Below are 20,956 nucleotides of genomic sequence, written 5' to 3' on the forward strand. Positions count from 1 at the left end.
CCTCACATGGCTTCAAATCAAGGCTCTTCCCCATCTCCGTGTCCCTCCTTTGGACACTCTCCAATGGCTCAATCCCTTCCCTCCATTGTGTCCCCCCAAACTGCCCCAATGTTGAGGTGAGGCCGCCCCAGGGCAGAGCAGAGCGGGACAAGCCCCTCCCTGATGCCCCAGGACAGGGATGTCCCTCCTGGCTGCCAGGGCACTGCTGACTCAGGGACAACTGGGCACCCACCAGGACCCCCAGGGCCCTTTCCCAGCACTGCTTTCCAGCCTCTCACCCCCAGTCTGTCCACACATCCCATGTGCAGAATGTGGCCACTTCCCCTTGCTGGACTTCATGTGGTTGGTGATTGCCCAGTCCTGGTTGCCCAGATCAGATTGCCTGATCTGTCGAGGTCTCTCTGCAGGGCCTCCCTGCCTTTGAGGGAGTCATAATTATTTATTGGTTAAAATGCATTCTCTGATATACCCAGAATTTGCAGTCCAAGTTTTTCTTTCTTGCAGATTGACACCCATTTCCATTTTAATAACGACAGTGAATGCAACAAGCAGGGCCAGACTGTGCAAAACAAACATCCACAAATTTGTAGTCATTTAAATATGTAAAGCTAGTCTTTGATGTTAATGCACCATTAAAAAGGAGCTGGGAAGTTCACACTGTCTGTTCCTGTGTCGCTTGTCAAGCAGCAGAACAGCTCAAAGAGCAGCTTGTTGGTTTGCAGCATCAAACCCACCTCAGCAAGTTTGGCATCTTGTAAAAATTTTTGGTACCTGACATTTCAAATTTTACAGGACATGGAAAATCCATGTGAAGACACTGCATTTGCAGAGCTTGCACCCTCTCTTTGTTATCCAGCAGCACCAGCTATGTGGTCCTCATAAGCCTGACTCTGATTCTCCTCCAGTCCTGGGGGATGGAGGAATGGCTTCATCACCCTGGCAGTCAGAGTCCTTTCACAGTGACCGTATTTCCCAACCCTCAGGATCTTACAAAGGTTTACAAAGATCTTTGAATATCAGCACAGTTAGGAAATAGTTCAATGTTTTGGGACTACAATTCTTAGAGGGAAAATGAATTAGTCATTGTGAGGTTTACATTAGCATCTCTCTGCCGGGATCAAGGTGACACCAATTAATCAGAATACTTAATTTTTAGTTTTCCTTCTAAATTCCTGTTCTTTGGGATAAATGTGCAGCAATTTCACCTATTTATCTATAAGCTGAGATATAACTGCTCCCATTTCTCCCATTTCTGAAGCGAAGAGCTTCACTGAAGTATCAGGAGATCACCGGTGTCTTTCAGAAAATAAAACAGGGTAACTTAGGCATTTGCAACAGTTTTCAGCTTGAAACACAGACAGTTGTGCTGCTAACAACTACCTGACTGAAGTAATGGTCTATTTTTTACCCAGAACAACTAGCACACAGGTACAACCTTTGGCATAGACAAGTGAATTGCATTCCCATTTTTAGGAGAAAAGAAGGCAGAGAGTCCTGTTAGCATTGCTGCATTATTATAACATAGGCAGCATGTGTGGCACGCATGCACAGACATTGATTTCACTGCAGCAGTGGGATGAAAGCCAAATAACTTTTTTCTTCTTAAAGAGGCCAAACTGGTGTTTCTCCACCACTGTTTTAACTGCTCTCTTAAGAGGTTTGCTCTTTCCAGCATTCCTGTTTGCATTTTGCATCCTCAAGGCTTGTTCTACACATGCACCATCAGTAACACTTTTACCTCTGCCTGTGTAGTTAGTGTTATTTAGTGAAAATGCTCCTCTGTGAATGTCAGGGCACTCTGACAGTGTGAAGTGAGTACAAAAGTGAGAAACTAGTCCATATTCCCACTACGATTGCATTGGAAATAATATACATCAGCCTGGGCAAAAAGCATGCTGCAATCAAAGGGCTTCATCAGAACAGAAACAATGCATAGATAAAGCCAACAAAAAATTGTAGTGCGGCAGCATTTGGCATGGAGGTGGAGCTTCTTTCAAAAGAAGACAACCAGGTGCAACCTCTGCAGCCGCTGACCTTCCACACTCATTTCTAACCTCATCCTTCTCCTATCCAAGAATTTTGAGGGGCTCGTGTGTTTCTTTCTTTTTCTTATGATAACAACAACAGCAACAACAACAATAACAATTTTGTCTTTGCAAATATTAAATATTTGCTGCTGGCTACTCTTTAGTCCATTGCTCCCTCAGATCCAAGTCAATTTATTCCCACAACAGCAGCAGAACTGAATTGAGAAAGTTGATTTCTACTGTACAAAAAGTCAGGATGAAATTTGTCCTCCTTTTGCAGGAACAACCCCCAGCCTTTGGTTTTCATATTAAACCCATAATTTATTCTTGGGTTAATGAATTAATACTCAGTTCAGGCACCACTAGGCAGGGACAGAGCAACAGGCACAGCTGATGTGAGCTACGCTTAGTATCAAGTATGTTCTAGATATCAGAAATTGTTTACTCTGTTTATAATTCTTCAGCTTCTAAAAATAACTGCACTGTCTCATCTCAAAAATGAGTAAAACAAACATGAGAAATCAGTGAAATAGCTATTTTCTGCTTTTAGACATCTCTTTGACTACATGAGAGTGGTAGGCAAAGGCTTGATCAGTAAATTTGTGCATAAGGAAATGGATTTATGTATAAATAATTATTATGCATGTTAACTAGCTGCACACATCACAAGGAAAACATCAGGGAGGTTTGCTTGTGGAGGCTAAACAAAATATGTTTGCTTCACGCTGTTCTTTTATGGTCACTTTTATTGGAAGCACAATTTATAGAGGCATAGCAATCATACATTTTTCACTGTAAAAGCACCATGCGTCTTTGGAAACAGCATCGGGCTCTCTGCAGAGAAAAACCAAAACTGGTCAACTTCATAGTTGTCAACCTAGAGTTGAAAATATTCCCTCTTTTGGAATGTCTCGATGTTGTTTATGTGCACCTTTCTGGTAGTGATTTCCAATGCAGTGACAAATAATTAATTGCTAGAAACTCGAAGACAGAAATGACTTCAAATAGAATCTTGCCAATGATCTGGCAAACAAACTGTTCTTTATTTCAACATTTTCATCATGGTGAAGGAAAAAGGTCCTTAGACGAAAACATATCTGCCTGGATTATTGGACAATACTAAAACTGTAAGTCATGAAAAGGATGTAGGCTTGCTGGAGTCTTTCTAGTTCACATGATAGCACTTCCTGGCGGGAGCAGTCTGTGATAGCTTTTACAAGCCAATCTTCAAAGAAGCTTCACCTCCATCTCCAGTTTTTCAGTTAAGTAATTCTCATTAAAAACTCTGCCTCCGTGAACAGAAAAATATGGTTTTGCCAGTGAAAATCTGTGTGCATGGTGCCATAAAACTGACAGGCATTACTTTCCTGAGAAAACAGCTTCCATAACAAGGCACAGAAGCACTCCACTGTCCCCTTGCTGAGTTGGAGAAGGACACCAAAGGCATGGGGGTCTGCGTTTGAGATGCATATAAATATCTCACAGGCGGGTGCCAAGAGGACTCTTTTCGGTGCCAGACTCTTTTCGGTGGTGCCCAGCGACAGGACAAGGAGCAGTGGCCATAAACTGAAACACAACAAATTCCACCTCAACACAGAAACACAGAACATGCTGAGTTGGAAGGGACCCACAAGGATCATCTTAGCCATGCACAGGACACCTCAATAATCCCACCCTGTCCCTGAGAGCCTTGTCCAAACAGTCCTTAAACTCTGGCAGCCTTGGGGCCGCACCCTCTGCCCTGGGGAGTCTGTTCAGTGCCAACCAGCCTCTGGGGGAAGAGTCTTTTCCTGATGTGCAACCCAAACCTCTCCTGACACAGCTTCTTGCTGTTTACTCGAGTCCTGTGATTGGTCATGAGAGCGACGAGATCAGCGCCTGCCCTTTTGCTTCCATGGGGAAGAACTTCTTTCCATGAAGGTGGAAGAGCACTGGAACAGCTGCCCAGGGAGGGCGTGGAGTCTCCCTCTCTGCAGACATCCCAAACCCACCCGGACGCGTCCCTGTGTCACCTGCTCCAAGTGACCCTGCTTTGGCAGTGAGGTCGGACCGGACGATCTCCAAGAGGTCCCTGACGATTCTGCGGTTCTTTATTTGAGCATCTCTGACCTCCCCTGGACGCCTGGCGCTCTCCCACCTCAGCGCGCCGCTTCCCTGCGGTGCCGCGGGAGCCGCGGGGTCCCCACGCGGGATGCGGGACGCGGGATGCGGGACGCGGGATGCGGGATGCGGGACGCGGGATGTGGGACGCGGGACGCGGGATGCGGGATGCGGGATGCGGGACGCGGGATGCGGGACGCGGGATGCGGGATGCGGGACGCGGGATGCGGGATGCCGGATGCCGGAGCTGCCCCCGCGCCCCGCGGGGCTCGGCGGGGCGGCGGCTCCTCCTCCGCGGTGACGGCCGGGCGCGCCCCCGGCCCGCCCCGCCCCGGGCCCGCCCCGGCCCGCCCCGCTCCCCGGAGAGGCCGCTCCGCGCCCGCCGCCGCCGCACACCGAGTTGGAGCCGCCGGTGCCCCGCGCCTCCCGCCCGCGCCAGCCCGGGGGAGCCGCTCCGAGCGGCGGCTGCCGAGGTGAGACCGCCGGGGCCGGGCGGGTCGGGTCGGGTCGGGGTCCGGGGGGAGCCTCCCCCGCCCCACCCCGCGGGGCCGTTCCCGCCGCCGCGTCCCCGCGCAGCCTTTCCATTCTTTCCCCAATTTCTCCGAATGCCGACCGCCCCCCGCCCCGCCGCCTCCTCGGGGCGATGTTTTATTCATGGCCCGCCGGGCTTTGTACGCGGAGCGGGTCCGCCGGGGAATGGCTGCGGGGGGCGGCGGAGCCCCCGGGCCGGAGCCCCCGGGGCGGGCACAGCGCGGCGGGCGGGGGGCTCTGCTGCGGGGAGCGGGCCGGTCCCTGCGGGCCCTCCGTGCCGGGCGTTCTGTGTGGATCTCTATAGCTGTCTGTATCTACATCTATATATATCTGCCTGCCTTCTCGATGTTCAGCAGCCGCGTACTGCCACACGGAACGCCTGCGAGCCGGGCGGCACTTACACCATCACCGAGTTAACTGTAGATGTCAGGCTGTGCTTGCACTGGCGTGATGTCAGATCGGTAATACCGCGCAGAAATGGTGAATTCGGTGCGGGCAGAGCGCGATGGAGACGGCACAGACCCAGCTGGCGTGGACAGGCTCGGTGGAGCCTCTCTCTTCCCTGGTGCAGGGCCTGCCGTGTGGGTAGTTCCCTGGCGCAGGCGGATCGGAGGGGCACTGGGATAATTAGCAATTATTTGTGGGTAGCTGCGGCCTCGGAGGAGCAGATATTTATGCCTGGAGCAGAGATACTTGGCTTGCTTTCCCTTACAAAGGTATTCAGGAGTGTGGTAGTTAGAGAGTCGTTTGCTGCTGCCCGTCTTGTCTGCAAGTTCTGCGGGGAGGCAGGCTCCATGGGCAGCCTCCTCTCGTTCCCGAGGAGGAAGTCTGTTGCGTGCTGTGGAAAGCTGGCTGTCATCAATAGGTAGTTTCATATTAGCTCTCGATACCACCATGATTTCTCCCAACCTGCTCACGGACCGGCGAACTAAAACTGAGAAATGCTGAATTCAGTTTCCCATTTGCCTGCCCTTCACGTTCCCCATGCCCTGGTTGGTTGGATTTCAATGGAAACATTCTGGTCCTGAGTCTGTTGAAAGAAATCTGTATGTTTTGGTTTTGCCTCTCTAACTTGCTGTTTGATAATAGCACTAAGGCTCCTCGTTTCTGGAGATCCCTGTGCATGGGGGGCTGGGGCTGTTTGCCATTTGGTACAAGTGGAGTGCACCGATACTGCTTGATGTTGTTGAACCTTATATTATCTTAGGCGTTGTATGATGAGGCAGCTTGATTTGTTTAAGGCTTTGTGATGATGCAATGCAATAATAATTATAAATCTTCTCATTGTCTGAAGACTCTTTAAATACTACTCTGTCTCGGGAGGTACTTCGTGTGTGTTTATTCCCAAGAGGCGCAGGCACGGATGAGCAGGGTTTGATATTAATCACCATCATTTTGGGGTGGGAGGGTGGGAGCAGTTTGGCACTGGTGCTTTAGGTTGTAATTTATGGGCGTGACGTCATGAGCTAGATAAGCTTTTCTAGGATCTGCCATGTCAGTTACAGCCTTTGTTTATCTACGTGCAATTACTTGTTTTGAAAATCCACGCTGTATAGTTTGCTTACGAGCCTGCGCTGGAGCTGTGAATAAGATCCAGCAGAATGTGCTTCGATTGCACAATATTGTTCAGTGGTTGAAAACATTTTGCTTTACCTTGTGCTCGCAGCCTACACCAGGTGTGAAGTTACTCCATGGCATCTGCACGCTGTGATGTGTACGGGAGTTGGCTGTGAAAGCGGTGACCAGGTGCTTTTATTGTCTTATTTCTCCATGATCCGCCAGGTGCTTTTATCTTCTGCTTTCTCCACGATCTTGTTTGGTTTGTTTTTTAAAAGAAGCGAGGTGCTGAAATGACTGATTTCAACTAACCCGTGCTGGAGAGAGCAGCTTGGTTATTTAAGGCTGCTGTGGTTTGTTATGCAATCAGATTAACAAAGGTTGAAATGATCGTTCAGCTTGGGGTAAATACGATCCATATAACAGCGTGGATTAGGGCGATTGTTTACATCGGGCAGATCTGCTGCAGTCGGAGTATTGCAAATATTGGATGAAGACTCAATGAGTGGACACAGTAACGTACTAAATAAGTTTTTAGTAAACTCCTTGGGATCATAATGTACTTGCTATCGATTGTCTGTGCTCCAGGAGCTTCTGCAGTGCCTTAGGTGCTGCTTGCACGCATGGGCAAACTTACTTTCAGCTTCATTTAGTTGACAAGCAAAGGCCTGGGTGAACATCTTTGTGCACAGCCTGGGGTGCCCAGGGTGCTGTGCAGGCTTTGTGCTGTTGCAGTCCAGGTGTTGGGTCAAGGAAGATGACCCAGTGCTCAACTGGAAGCTTTCTAAATTAAAAAAAAATACAATTCCAGCCACATTTGCTGAAGCTGGCAGCCCCTCAACCGGTCCATTATTAGTTGGCCGTTTCCCCTCGTTGTCGTGGGGGCAGTGTTGCTGCAGGGGGGGTTTGAGGCTTGTCTCCCTGAACGTGCTCAGAGAGGAGGCGATGACGCGTAGGCATCGATGCTGTACCAGAGCTGAGACCCTGCTGGGAGAGATAGGAGCTGAAAGGGGAAGGTGGAAGCCTGGGATGGGGAAGTAGCCAGAGCGCAGGGGGGAGAGGGAGGTGTTTGTCAGCAGGGACCTCTCCGTGTCTGTGCACGCTCAGACCCCGCTCTGCGGTTGTACCACGGTGCTCTGGTGTGGGCTCTGGTGCTCTAGAAGGTGGACCTTGCTCTAAAAATACAGTATGTGGTGGCATCGAGTGTTTGGGAGAAAGGAGGAATAACCGACTCCTGCAGTCAGTTTTCTGGAGGCCTTCATGTTGGTGTGGAGCCCGAGCCCTTCCAACCTTCCTCTCATTCAGGAAAAGGTAAGATACCCTTCAGGATGCTGCTTTTCCATCCTTCAGCAGATGATGGAACAGGACTACATTTTGGATACACATTCAAAAGTACTCCGGAAAGGGTTTATTAATATTAGTATTATTATTTATTTCCTTGCTGACCGTGTTTAATTCTATATAAGCAAACATCTAACTGCAAAGGGATTTCACAGGCACTTGCAAATGTCTCTCACTGTGCTACTGGCTGCTGTGTGTGCTGTATAACATATTTGTGATAAATGTACACAAGCACATTTAGGGTACACTGGAATCTGAGAGAGGGATTTTGGGGAATAGCTAACATTGTTAAGGCTCTGTTATTGTTGGATGTTCAGAGGAGGTGGTATGGGATGTGATATGCACTCAGTAATGTTAAGGCTGTTACTGGTATTAGTTTACTTCAGCTCTAATTTATTAACAGGTTGGGATCTTGTCACCTTCAATTTTGTGAATGGAGTAAGAACAGTTATTCTTGGCTGGACTAGAGACGTGTCTAACTCAGTAGCTTTAATGTTGGGGCCACTTTCTGGTTCATAGGAAAACTGTAACTCCAGAGTTGTCCTGCTGGTAAACCCTTCCAGTGGTCATTACTCTAGGAAATCTTTGGGCTGGCAGTTCCAGTGAGGCTGTTGTGTTTAATAGCTGCTGATGGATTGTCTTCTCTTAAAAATGTCTTAATTTGTTTTGAAAAACTTTATGGCTTTAGTGTTCACAGCCTCCTGTGTTGGTGAACTTCTTGGTATAATTGTGCAGTCTGAAAAGGATTTGATTTTATTCATTTTACAGCTTGCCATTTCAAGTGCCTGTGATTTTATCTGAATTGTGGAAGAATATCTTTCTTTTTAGATTTTCACACAGAAACAGACTATATATGGGGATGTTAACAGATCTTAGAACATATATAGAGATAACTGCTATATGTTTGCAGTCAGGCGGGCTTCCAGCCTCATTTACAGTCACCTTTCATAAATAGGTACCATTATGGCTGTCATATTTAAGTGATTGCATGCAAAAAAGTGTTAAAATAGAAGAAATTATGTGATTTCTGCAGCTGTTCATCCTGTACACACGTTGTGGTAAATCTTGATTCGGAGCGACTCAGACGACAAAAGGGTTCCTACTTGCCAAGGACCAACTTCACCAATGTTGTTTGAAGATTTCCTGAAGTAAAATTTTGCAAGGAGTCTGGTGCAGCATTTTAGGGATGTGCAAGGATGTGTAGAACAGAATTTAAGAACTCTATTTAAGAGTTAGAAGTTAAGAAATACAGATTCCAATTAAGTGAAAACAGTGACTGAATCCCCGAATTGTTCTGTAGGTTGGCTTCCACCAGGCCATCCTCGACCATTTCAGGAATAGATGGGTGTTAACAAAGTTGTGGTTTAAGTTCCTCTTTTCCTTTATGTGGCAGGGAAGCAGCATCCTTTGCCTGTGAATTGACCTACAGTATTTGTTTTCGGCCTGGTGATCCAGGGGACTGTCTGGGTTACAGGAGCCCTCTGGGTCACAGACGGTGTTGTACTAGACTTCTGTACTGGTGGTAATGGCAGTTGTGTTTGATGTGTTAAAAAAAGCCCTTCAAAGGTTGCTAATTTATTCCTGGAACCATAGAATCATAGAATATCCTAAGTTGGAAGACACCCACCAGGATTATCACGTCCAACTCCTGGCCCTGCACAGGACACCCCCACAGTCCCACCATTCCTGAGAGCATTTTCCAAATGCTCCTTAAACTCTGGCAGGCTTGAGGCTGTGACCACTTCCCTGGAGAGCCTGTTCCAGTGCTCTTATTGTGGCAGCTTCTGAAATCCTGCTGATAAAAATGGGTAGAATTTTCATGTTTTTAAAGCAAAGGGAAAATCTTAATCTTGTAATTTCTATTGTTATTCCACCCGTAAGCCTGTAAACTTATGATTAAAGTGGGTGGAATTTCAGCTTACTGGTTTATGGGTGGAATATTAGTAGAGGCTGACCAGACAAATGTTTTCTTTTTGTTTTAAAAATAGAGACACTTACATAATGATGCTATACACAAAACAGTATATGCATATGGATAAGTTCTGTGCAACAGTGTTAATCCAACAGCATCCCTTGCCTGTGTGTCTGCTGTCACTTGCTTCAAAGAAGGGTAATTCTGGAGTGAAGAGATGCCAGTGCCAAGTGATTTAACTGGAGTATTGTATTGGTCCAGTCCTGAACAGCCTTTAGGCAGGGCTCTCGATTAGAGGTTTGGAGAAACAGATTTTTAAACCATTGTGAGCTCCTAATTTTTTATCTGAATAAAGGAAAACCATTCTTTCTGGGTTTTTTGTAGAGCACTGTTGTCTGTGGTTTGAGTTGTTTGCAAGGATTCATCTTTTAATGTGTGGCGTGTGCTTAGTAAATCTGAGGTCCCGTTTTTGAGAATGGAGTGTTATTGCTAATTAAAAAAAAAACCAAACATGTCTGAAAGCATCAGGATGGCATCAGGGTTTTTCCTTACTGTGAAAGTTTGTTTTCCTTCTGTCTCTGTATTTGTAATAGAAAAGAACAGACTTTATCCATCAAGTTTGGACAAAGATAAAAAGCAAGTTCACTTGAAATATGTATTTAATAGGGAAAATATTCCAGGATCTATATATATAGGTGGGCATTTTCCCAAAAGCATGTGTTAGGTGTTGAGGCCGTAACTATGTTGTTGCTAACCAAAATTCTGGCCCTGAACATATCTATAAATACCATACGTAGCCTCACCCCTTTGACTCTGTGAAACGATACGTAGCTGGAATCATTTCATACATCAGGACATAAAAGGACCTTGGTGAACTTGTGCTTTTATAATAAACAAGGAGAAGTTTATCCAGGTTGCCCAGTTTATCCACACAAAGACAGCTCTTTATTCAGGGAGGGGGAGGGACTTACCTCTTAGACTTTCCTCCTTAGGATTTTTATCTCATCCCATCCTGAGATTTTATTCATAAAAGCAAAACAACTTTAATGTTTTTGTATGTTTGGCAGACAGAGCTCTGCATTTTGGAGTCGTGGGTAATTAGATTTGTGGAGCCTGTGCAGTTCTGGATATTGGGCAGGGAGATTGTTCTTGCAGGAAGACAGAGCGAGGAACAGCTTGCTCTCATTCCCTTTCTTAGGGTGGCAGCACCATTTTCTGTGCCCTTTGCAGGTTTGTGATGTTGGTGTGCTGTTCCTGGGGAAGCAGGCTTGTTGAAGTTTGCCTTTGTGTTTGGAGAATTCCTTTTAAATTGCTATTCAGTAAAGCTCTGAATATTGGATATTTGCACATCTCCAGTGGAAAAGTCTGAGGGAAGAATTGGCTTGTAAACCAAAACAAATGCTGTCTTTTTAAGGGCTGGTAATGGGCTGTAAGCCCATTTCAGCTTCAACTTTGAGGGATGACTAAGATGTTTCTCTGATCTGGCAATAGCCGGTTTGGATCCCGCCGCTTAATTTTGTCTACAGGCCTGCTCGTCCCAGCCGCATCTCGAAGGGAGCACGGCTGACGTGCAGTAAATGTACCGACAGAACGTGCAGGAGTTTGGGCTTTTGCTGCCGATGGATTTGCCCAGCGCTCCATCCCTGGGAAGCCGCCCTGGGCATCAGGGTGTCCTCTGAAGTGGGATGTTCAAAGCTGTGGTTTGGGCTGCTGAGCGTGGCCAGCCATGTGATGCTGAAGGACAGGGTACTGCTCCTCTCCTTCCAGCGCCGTTGTGCCTCTTACGGACGCGCAGTAGCTGCAGTCTGGTGGATGCCCAGAGGCTCAGCTTTCTCTTCTGAGCCTTTATTTTTGCAGGAATCTGAAACAGCAGAGCTGAAGCTGCTGAATAAGCCGGACTGAATCCAGGGGAGCAGAGCTGGCTCTCCTCTTCGCCTGCCACAGAAATGCAGAGAGGAGAAACTCCTATGAGTACTCCAGGGACTTGTTTTATTAGTGGGTGAAAGAAAAGCCAACCAGAATTTTCTAATACTGTCTCTATTATTTTTACCACTCAAAGTTCTAATGGATATAATTGTTTTTTCTTACAATTTATGTTTTTTAAATTACTCCCTGGTTTTCAGGTGTGGGAGTCTATCAGCCAGTACTACTGAAATGAAAATCAGAACCTCCCAATGAACAAGCTCCTGACACAATTTCTGTTGGTTTTGCTCCGTTTAAGAAAATAATAAGAGGGAGCTGTATCTGTTCTGCTTTGGACATGCCAGATAAGGTGTATCTTCGAGATTAAAAAGTCCTGATGCTCGTGGGAGGAGGGGAGCGCTTCTTTCTTTTGTCTCCAAGGTTGCAGCAGAGGATACTAATTAACCACCAAACAGATTGGGTTTGTGGAAGTTTGCCTTTGCTATCGCAGTGAAAATGCTTTGTTTGGAAGAGCTGCGTGAATGACACCCACAGGCGTTCACGGCGAGATGACCCAGCCCCTGGCTGCCCCAAAATCCTCCTGTTTCAGTCTGCAGAAATACGCCAGGCAGGCTTTTGAAACGGCAGCAGCCAAGTGTGCATGTTCTGGAGCAGACTGTGTCCCGGGGAGCGCGGCACAGCCCCGAGCAAAGACGTCAGCAGTGAGCAGGGACTGTCACCCCAACACGGACGGGACGGAGCGGCCGGAGCCACGCGGCACCGACGGGCAGGTCGGGGTGGGTGTGAGCCCGGAATATGGGGTTGGTTTGTTGCTCTTCCCCAAGACAAGCACTCTGAGGTGGATTTTCCTGTAACTACCACTCTTGGATGTTTTGGCAAGAGAGAGACTGTTTTCTAAAAAATAAAACGTTAAAACATGGGATAAGAGGCCTCAGGCTTAGTAACAGCATTTTAGGAGAATAATAAATGCTCAGCCTTGTGAAGCTGCATTTAGTTGTATGTTTATTTGGGGATTTTTTTACAGGCATAATGGAAAATTATGCACTCGACTCTTCTCTAAGTTGCCATGGGATTCAGGGGACCTAATTTCCCTAAGACTGTGAAAATCCCAGGCTTTGCAATGTAATTTTTGTTTGCCATTACACTTCTGTGCTAGTCTTTGAGCCTTTTTTCATCCACGGCAAATGCTTGGGTGCTGCAACAGAAATAGTTTAAAAGCCAATGATTTGAGAGAAAAAGAGCTGGAGCTTCTTAGATGTCTGGGGACTGGATGAAGTAGGATTAATCTGGCATTAAGGCAGAAATTTGTGAGAGAAGCTCGGTCAAGTGACTGGCTGGAGAGAGGGGGGATTCATGAAGTCAAAGTCACTTCTTCAGCCAAAGGGGGATCAGGCTGACATCCTTCTGACAGGATTTTTGCCTGGCCTCTCCCACTCTGGGTAGCTGTCACGTACTTTCTTCGCAATTGCTTGCCATTCTGAGAACTCATGCCTTAAAAAAAAAAGTCTCGGAGTGAACAGCTTTCCAGAAGGTCGTTAGAAATTTAATACTACAATTTAATGAGGTTTGTGAGTTACCTGTAACACAAATAACAGTGCTGACGGGTTGCTTTTCAATTATTAATTTTTGTAAAGCAAGTCGTTGGCCATTAAGATGGGTTGTCTATGCAAAGCGGTTCCCTAAAATGCAAATTATTAGCTTCTATGTGGGTCAGAAAACATTGCATACTTGGTGTAATGCTTGTAGTTAAATAAAGTCCTTTGCTAGGCAAATAATTTAAGCACTGGTTACTCTTAGCATTGTCAAAAACATACGTGGGTTCTTGCTGAGTGTAAATAAAAGCGTTTCAGCTTTGAGTGATGACTGCAGGATTTGGCTTAAAGGCTATTTTTGGGCCCCGGGCACAGCCCAGAGCCGGGGGATGTACGTGGCTCCGCTCCGGGAATGGCGTCAGGACGGAGGATGACTCAGTCACCCCTGCAACTTCCTCGTTGCTCCGGAGAGGTGGTGATTTACTGCGGCTCTGTGTCAGCAGCGATAGCCATCGCCCCGCTGATTCAGCCGCCCGGCAGGGCTGGGGGAGGATGTGCCTGCCCGGGCCCTCCCCTGCCCTCCCGCCCGGCACTGCCCGGGGTGGCGGCCTTGGCTGCCGGCCGGGCACCCCCCGGCACGGCCTGCCCCGCCGGCACGGCCTGCCCCTGCCCCTGCCAGCACGGCCTGCCCCTGCCAGCACGGCCTGCCCCTGCCCCTGCCAGCACGGCCTGCCCCTGCCCCTGCCAGCACGGCCTCACGGCCTGCCCCTGCCCCTGCCACCACGGCCTGCCCTGCCAGCACGGCCTGCCCCTGCCCCTGCCAGCACGGCCTCACGGCCTGCCCCGCCGGCACGGCCTGCCCCTGCCCCTGCCAGCACGGCCTCACGGCCTGCCCCTGCCCCTGCCAGCACGGCCTGCCCCTGCCCCTGCCAGCACGGCCTGCCTCTGCCCCTGCCATCACGGCCTGCCCCTGCCAGCACGGCCTGCCCCTGCCCCTGCCAGCACGGCCTCACGGCCTGCCCCGCCGGCACGGCCTGCCCCTGCCCCGGCCTGCCCCTGCCACGCCAGCACGGCCTGCCCCTGCCCCTGCCATCACGGCCTGCCCCTGCCAGCACGGCCTGCCCTGCCGGCACGGCCTCACGGCCTACCCCTGCCGGCCGGGCACCCCCCGGCACGGCCTGCCCCTGCCAGCACGGCCTGCCCCTGCCAGCACGGCCTGCCCCGCCATCACGGCCTGCCCCCCCCCCGTCACGGCCTGCCCCGCCCCCCTCACGGCCTGCCCCTGCCAGCACGGCCTGCCCCTGCCAGCACGGCCTGCCCCGCCGGCACGGCCTTCCCCGCCAGCCTCGGGAGCTGGACGGCCTTCCTCTGGAGTCAGGGAAGAGCAGCTGGGCAGAGCCCCGGGGCTTCGGTCTTCCGAGGGTGCTGAGGTTGAATCAATAGTGAATGTGGCAGAATCAGCGCATAGCGATGTTGCTGCTGGGTGAAAAATTGCTCCAAACCCTTCCAGGCCCTGCCCTGGCCTTCCTTTGTAGGCAGAACAGGTTGGGCAGTGGCACAGGACAAGAGGAGACTACAGAGAACGAGGTGAAGTTCACTGAGAACATTCATTAAGCGTGATGGGTCAAGGACTCTTTGTTTTTCTGGGGTTTATGTTGGCTTCGGTGCATGAGGAGGGATTTCTTTGCTCCTGTTGTGAGGAGTAAGGGAATTAGTTGTTTAACTGCTGGCTTTTGCTGCCTGCCCTCCAAAAGAAACCCCAAAATACAAAACCCACCAGTCTAAACACCTGATTTTGAAATAAAGCACTTTCTTTCAAATACGGGAATGATCCTACCATTGTCAAAGGACTGTGATGGAGAATAGCATCCTGATGGCAATACCTCCTCGCTTCTCTTCCACTCTGCTTTCCCAAGAGCTGCTGCTATCCTGGGAAAGCACATGAAAAACCCACTTGCTCTTTCTTGTTGGAGCCCTTATCTTTTTAGTGGAGAGTAAATACCAGGGTAATTGTGTTCCTGTATTTTTTTTGCCTCAAGCCAAATGCAGAATAAACAGCTCTCTTTTCTGGGGCATTTTTGCATGGAGGTATGCTTTGAAAAGGCACAAACAGGCTGTTGTTGGCCATGATCAGTGTTAGCTGCTTCCCAAGGTGATGTCTCGCCAACCTTTGTCAACCCTTGTCAGAGGCAGAGGTGAGACACAAGATCCCAGGTGAATTAACCATGCTGAGGAAATTATTCCCCCAAAATCTGTGGGCTTTCTGAGCATGTGAGATCAACTCCACTTTTGATCTTGGTTGGGACTGAATATCCTCAGGAATAAAAACCATAAGTAAAAATGGAGGCGGCCCTGAAGACGTCTTGATTTCTCTTTTATGGTTGCTCCCTGGGGAATTGCACTGTCCTGTTTGCTGATGGATTCTTTTAACGAGTAAATTGGTGACCTCTGTGCTTTTTTAGGTGTTCAGTTTCCCATTTGTCTTTTCCTTGTGTATAATTTTCCGTTCCTTATCGGCTGCCAGCTCCCACAACAGCTCATGAACGTGCCCGAGTTGTGTTTTGTATTGAAATAGTTTATTGCTTTCAAAATACTGACCGTGGCTGGGTGTAAAAATTAAAGTAGCGTGTGAGCAGCGTCTGCTGCTTCTGTGGCAGTAAAGTCAAACTCTGTGAGTTAGGCTCCATATCCATAAGGTCTCTTCCAAGTGCAAACTGAGCTGAGGTGCTGCCTGTGGGAATGCTGACCTGGTATTATCCCTCAGTATTGAGGGGAAAAAAAAGTGTTGGAGGAGATGCAGGGACCTTTCTGTATCATCAGACCACAAGACTGGTTTTGTGTCTCCATTTGAATGTCCAAGAAGAGATGGAAAACAGAAGATGGGAGTGATTTTCACCCTTGAGGTAGCATATGCCTCTTGGTGACAGGGATGGCAGGCTGGCTCTCCGGTTTCTAGTTCATCATTCCTACCTGGTCATTAGCCACCAGGTCTAGTAGGTTCAAGTATTGGGTTAGTCACTGGGGGTACTCTAGGACAGAGTTTAAACCTGATGGAAATTACAGCAGTCTAAGGTGCAGCACCTCAGACCTGAAGTTGTTCGTTATACTTACCTGGAAATGTAGTAGTGAACCCTTGGTGTATCTGTCCTTGGCAGTTCCCCTGGTTTCTGTCCTGTTTGCTGCTTTGTTATAGGTCTCTACTGGAAAGGCTTGGATGAAATGAGTGCCTGCAGGAAAAGTTTTAGGGAATATTGGGAAAAAGAGAACAAGCTTGCACCGGAAAAATGGCTTCAAAGCATGTGATAAGGAGGAAAAACCATGCATGGTTCCAGATATTGCTGGAGTAGGAGAAAAATGGCATGGATCATGAATGGTGCACTGGGATGGGAGCTGGGAGACCTTTTCCCAAGGAACTGTGGAGCTGCTGCAACTGGAGTTGCCCATCCAGGCTCTTTGCAGCTGCAACCATGTCTTTGTGATGGAGCTCTGAGCTCAATCTGTGCCTTGCTATCAGGAAAGAAAAAACAGGTACCTTTTCTCAGCTTTGAAGTGTTTTTGGTGGTTTGTTTTTTGTTGTTTGTTGTTTTTTTTTAAACAGTGAAATCTGGATTAGAAATCCTTTGATCAACTTGAAACTCGGTAGCTTAATTCTGTTCTCATAACAGATTTGCTTTTCAAATACTATTTTTAAGTTCAGAGTTCTGAAGAGGAGTATTTCCTATTGCTGCCTGTGACAAGTACTAATACTCCCAGTTCAGTCCTGGAGCTGGGGTGTGCATCCCGATTTCCTGATGGTTTTTTGGAGCTTCAGCCACCTCCGCAGGGTGAAGACAGTGCTGATTGACTGCAGGGTTGTATTGCTAATAACTATAAACAGCAGTTCTGACTCACTGGTCATGGAAGACAGAAGTACAATCAAATATTGTGACTATGTTAATTTGTTTACATATAGGGAAATTTATGTAAATACTGGCACAGATTAGTTTAGCCCATGTTTGCACTTGTGTTCAGTACACTGGGGCTGACATTGGGTACTGCTGAGGTCAGAGAATTTTGCTGTTGAGCTTAGCAAGTCTAGGATTTAGCTTCTGAAAGTTTAGAGGCACAGTGGTTTTTAATACTGTTAAATGCTGTAGAAGAAGGATTCTTGTGGCTTTGCATTACTGTGATCATAGATGTGAGGAAGGAGAAAATAAGCTGATAACCCGTCTTTCTGGTTGTCCTCTTTAGAAGATGTACGGCTCCCCTGCACACCTGGCTTTTGGTTGTTTCCCAAATTCAACTCCCCCCATCCCTTCCTACAGTCCCTACCTCCCTCATACAGACTGGGGCTTGCAGGCACCTTGGGTTTAGCATGGGCTGAAAATCAGTGTTGGAAAAGAAGTTCAGAATAATAGTTGGCCACCATGATGCCTGGCAAAGGAGGTATTCGTAGAATCGTAGGATGGTTTGGGTTGGAAGGGACCTCAAAGCTCATTTCATTCCAACCCCCCTGCCATGGAATGGGACACCTTCCACTCAGCCAGGTTGATCCAAGCCCTGTCCATCCTGGCTGTTGGAATTCCATGTTGGCTGATTCTTTTCAGTTTAGGGTAGGAGCAGGGCCTGGGCGTGTTGTATCTTGGTGGTCACCATCCAGAGCTGGTATCAAGAAGAAGAATAATGACCTGGGAAGTGGGAACAGTATGTTCTTGAGTTTATTGAACAGAGAGGTGGCAAGGTGGAAGGTTGGAGATGAAATGGGAAGAGCTAAACGGCTGATGGCACAAGGCTGGAAACGTGAACAGGAGAAAATGAGACATGGACTAACAAAACCAAAAGGTTCTTGCTGGTGAAAAGGAAGTTGTGCAAGGGCACACGTGTGCTTTGCATTGCTATCTCAAGATGGATGGTCAGAGGGGCAGAAATGATCAAATGCTTCCTCCTCCTGGTCTTCATATGGTGTGTATTATGAATAAAAGCTTTCTGAGTGAGAGCTGAGGGCCAGAGCTGATATCTGTAGGCTGTGATGGAGGGTGTTAGGCTTTGTGTTGCTTTTCCTCTTTGTGCACCCTTCTCTTTTAATGGGTGACATATAGTTTGGCTGGATCAGCGAGGAGATTCATCACTTGAACCATGCTGAGCAGCAGCACAAGCTATGGGCAAGACAGAAGTGGAAAGAAAGAATTTGGTCTCCAGTTAGGGTATTTCTACAACTCTGAAATACTAAAGATCAGCCAAAAAGCTTGTAAATATTCCAGTTGTGAACTGCAGTGATTTTGTTTAATGTGCTTTAATGATAATCCTGTCATCTTTTCCAGGTGGATATGTTAATACTTCACTTTAGAGCAGTATTTATTCTGATCTCTGGCTGTACCCCTTGTTTGTCCCCTAAACCATGTCTCTTTCTGCCACAAAGCACTTAGATAACTGGTGTTATGGCATAATAATCAGCACTTGTGTTAGCTGCCCAGTTCTCAGCTGTGCTGGTTTGTATTCTGGTATTTGGTTGCAAGCCAGACAAGCAGGTAAGTACATAAAAAGCAAAGCAACAGCAAGAGGAAAAAAAGAAATTGTATTTGATTAAAATAAATTTCACTATGGCACCTTAAATATAGCTAATTGGTTGTGTGTTTTGGGGGGAGGACTAAGGCTACGGATGAAGTTTTACGGATGAACCTTCACTTCTTGAACCTGGGATGGGGCTTGAGGGAAGAAATCACAGTCTCACCGTGGCACGGACACACTGTTGGGAAAGGGGACAGCGGCCGACCCCGCAAGCACCGGCTGTGGGAATACAGTGGCTCCTGATTCCAGTAGCTTCTCCTGGTTAAAGGTCCTGCTTTGTGCATGGAGGCTTGTTTGTGTTTGTGTTCTGTGTCCACCACCCGTGCTGTCTCGTGTTACGCAGTGACCTGCGAGAGCCAAACCAGCACGAATTTCCGCGGGGTTTCGTGTTGCCGCTTGTGTTGGCACACAGCATATTTGACAGGAGAAGTCCTGGCAGGACACCAAAGGACAGGAGCTGGCTTGTAGGCCAGCAGAGGTAATGGAGCACTGTGCCTGCTGCAGTAGGGCTTCGTATCCAGGAAGAAATGCTTTAGTGCTGGTTTTGAGAGGGAAAGTTCTTGTGTGCGATATCTGCAAAGTCTTAGGCAACAGACAGTTGTTTTGTGGGGGTCCTCTTTATTGGTTTAACATTTTGAAGAGTTTCTAAAAAGTTCTTAAGATATTCCTTGGTTAACTTCACTTAAGAATTAAAATGATTTACTATGGAGCTTCCTCTTTGCCAGCGCTAACACCATTTCCTGTTTTAGTTTGCTCTTCTTAAATTTCCCCTCAGCACATTACTAATTGTGTTATGATGGTGCAAGGAAACTCCAGATGAGATCAGGTGTTGTTTTGGAAAGCACAGTCTTGTCTTTTGGCAAGGGGATTGGCTTCCCGAGGCTCACAAGGTATGGAGGAGCAACCAAGGGTGAGTGGGGAACAGGGGAATGGACAGGGGAACCCAGTAAGTAACCCTGTGCAGTGATGATCAATCCATGTTGATTTGCTGTGTTGCACTTACTACAACTTTAGTTGCACATTGAATTGAAGAGGAAAAAGTCACCCCTGTATTTGGGTTGGTGTAGTAGAGAGCGTTACGTGGTGGTTTCACCTTGACCTGCTCTGTATTCCTACACCCCTTCCCAGGTAACCTTGGTTTCTCTTGAGTGCAGGATGAAGTGGATCTTTAGTCCAACAGAATGCAGTTGTTGGGAATAATTCTGCATTTTCAACTCATCTTCAAAGTCTTGTATGTGCTTGTGAGGTCTGCCTAGGATGGCTTGGGGGATCGGGGGATTCCACTGCAGGCCTCCTGCAGAAGGAGTTGCTTCTTTAGTTGTTTCTTACGTCCTCTGCTGAGCTTATTGGATAACAACAGTTCTGGAAAGCAGAGGAATATAATTAAGTTTAATGTCAAATTAAAAAAAATTTTTTTTGGGGGGAGAGGGGTGTTGCCTGTCCTTCATTTCTTTACATTGTTTTCTCATCTTCCTCTCAGATGAGTGCCAAAAGAAGTGCTGGTATTCCTGCAATCTCTGAGGAATGATGGGTTATCATCTGTTAAGGGACTGGCTGTTGAATTGAAATAGTGAATTTGGAGCATGCTGTGAGCGCACTTGCTCCTTGAGTGTTGTTACTCAGTGTCTGTGGTGTACAAGTGCTTGCTGGAGGGAAAACTCCTTTTCATGTTTATACACTTAATAATTTGTTTTGGTGAAACATCCTTATTTTTAGTCTCTTTTAAGCCAGCAGAAAAATTAATTTACTTTTAGAGTTGGTCAATTTTTTTAAGATTTCACTTCTTTCCCCCGAAGTCTGCAAAATAGCATTTTTCCTCATGTTTTCTACTCATCTATGCACAGCCAATCAGAATACTATTTTTTAGTCCAAATATAACTTTTATAGTAATCTGATGTTCTCCATCAGATTCCTGCCTTGGCTGAGGGCAGCCTGTAACGACTGAAGTGATCAGCCAGGGACTCTAAGCACTAAGGGTTTGTAATGTCCAGTCACCCAAAATGCCTCTGTTCTTTGAGCTGAGTGAGAATACTGGGACCCCATGCCATCCCTCAAAGTCCCCTCCTCACTTTTAATGCCCACTAGGTTTGGCTGAGGTTTGCTGCCAGTTTATATGACAAAAATGTCTGTGTAGGATTTGCAGATTGAGTCGTGCCTTTGTTCTGGGCATGCAGTTGAACAAGTGTGGATCTAGTCCATGATAAGAACTCTGCTGTTTCTTTTCTGTGTTTTTGTCTTTCAAACAAGTTACAGAATCACGGAATATTCTGAGCTGGATGAGACCCACAGGGATCATCGAGTCCAGTGAATTATCCATACAGGGATCAAACCCACAACCTTGGTGTTATTAGCACCATGCTCTAACCAACTGAGCTAATCTCAGGGTCCACATCAGCTTTTTTTATAAGAGAATGCTTTGTAAACCAACTACAATGTATTTTTATTCATTTGATGTGAACATGAACAAGGATACAAAACAAAAGACA

At 47.4% G+C, this 20,956-nt stretch overlaps 1 protein-coding gene and 1 long non-coding RNA gene across 3 annotated transcripts in view; one reads left to right on the forward strand and one right to left on the reverse strand.

Moving 5' to 3' along the window:
• Window positions 1–2,753: 2,753 nt before the first annotated feature.
• On the reverse strand, window positions 2,754–4,242 carry LOC120323026. The gene is made up of 2 exons (XR_005563078.1): window positions 4,040–4,242; window positions 2,754–3,593 (listed from the first exon to the last, which is right to left on the reverse strand). It is a non-coding gene; the product is annotated as an uncharacterized LOC120323026 (long non-coding RNA).
• A 268-nt stretch (window positions 4,243–4,510) lies between these two features.
• The window catches only part of CUNH1orf21 (chromosome unknown C1orf21 homolog), a 113,063-nt gene continuing 96,617 nt past the window's right edge, over window positions 4,511–20,956 (forward strand). Inside the window, exon 1 of one of the 2 annotated variants that reach the window (XM_027723460.2) lies at window positions 4,511–4,600. The gene's annotated coding sequence lies outside the window, so the exon portion shown is untranslated. Of the gene's footprint in view, window positions 4,601–7,290; window positions 7,527–20,956 lie in introns of those variants that run through there. The other variant, XM_027723463.2, reaches the window with a different exon arrangement.

The sequence above is a fragment of the Pipra filicauda genome, unplaced genomic scaffold (genome assembly GCF_003945595.2).
Source record: "Pipra filicauda isolate LSUMZ 115617 unplaced genomic scaffold, ASM394559v2 scaffold185_size1782982_pilon, whole genome shotgun sequence".
NCBI lineage: Eukaryota > Metazoa > Chordata > Aves > Passeriformes > Pipridae > Pipra > Pipra filicauda.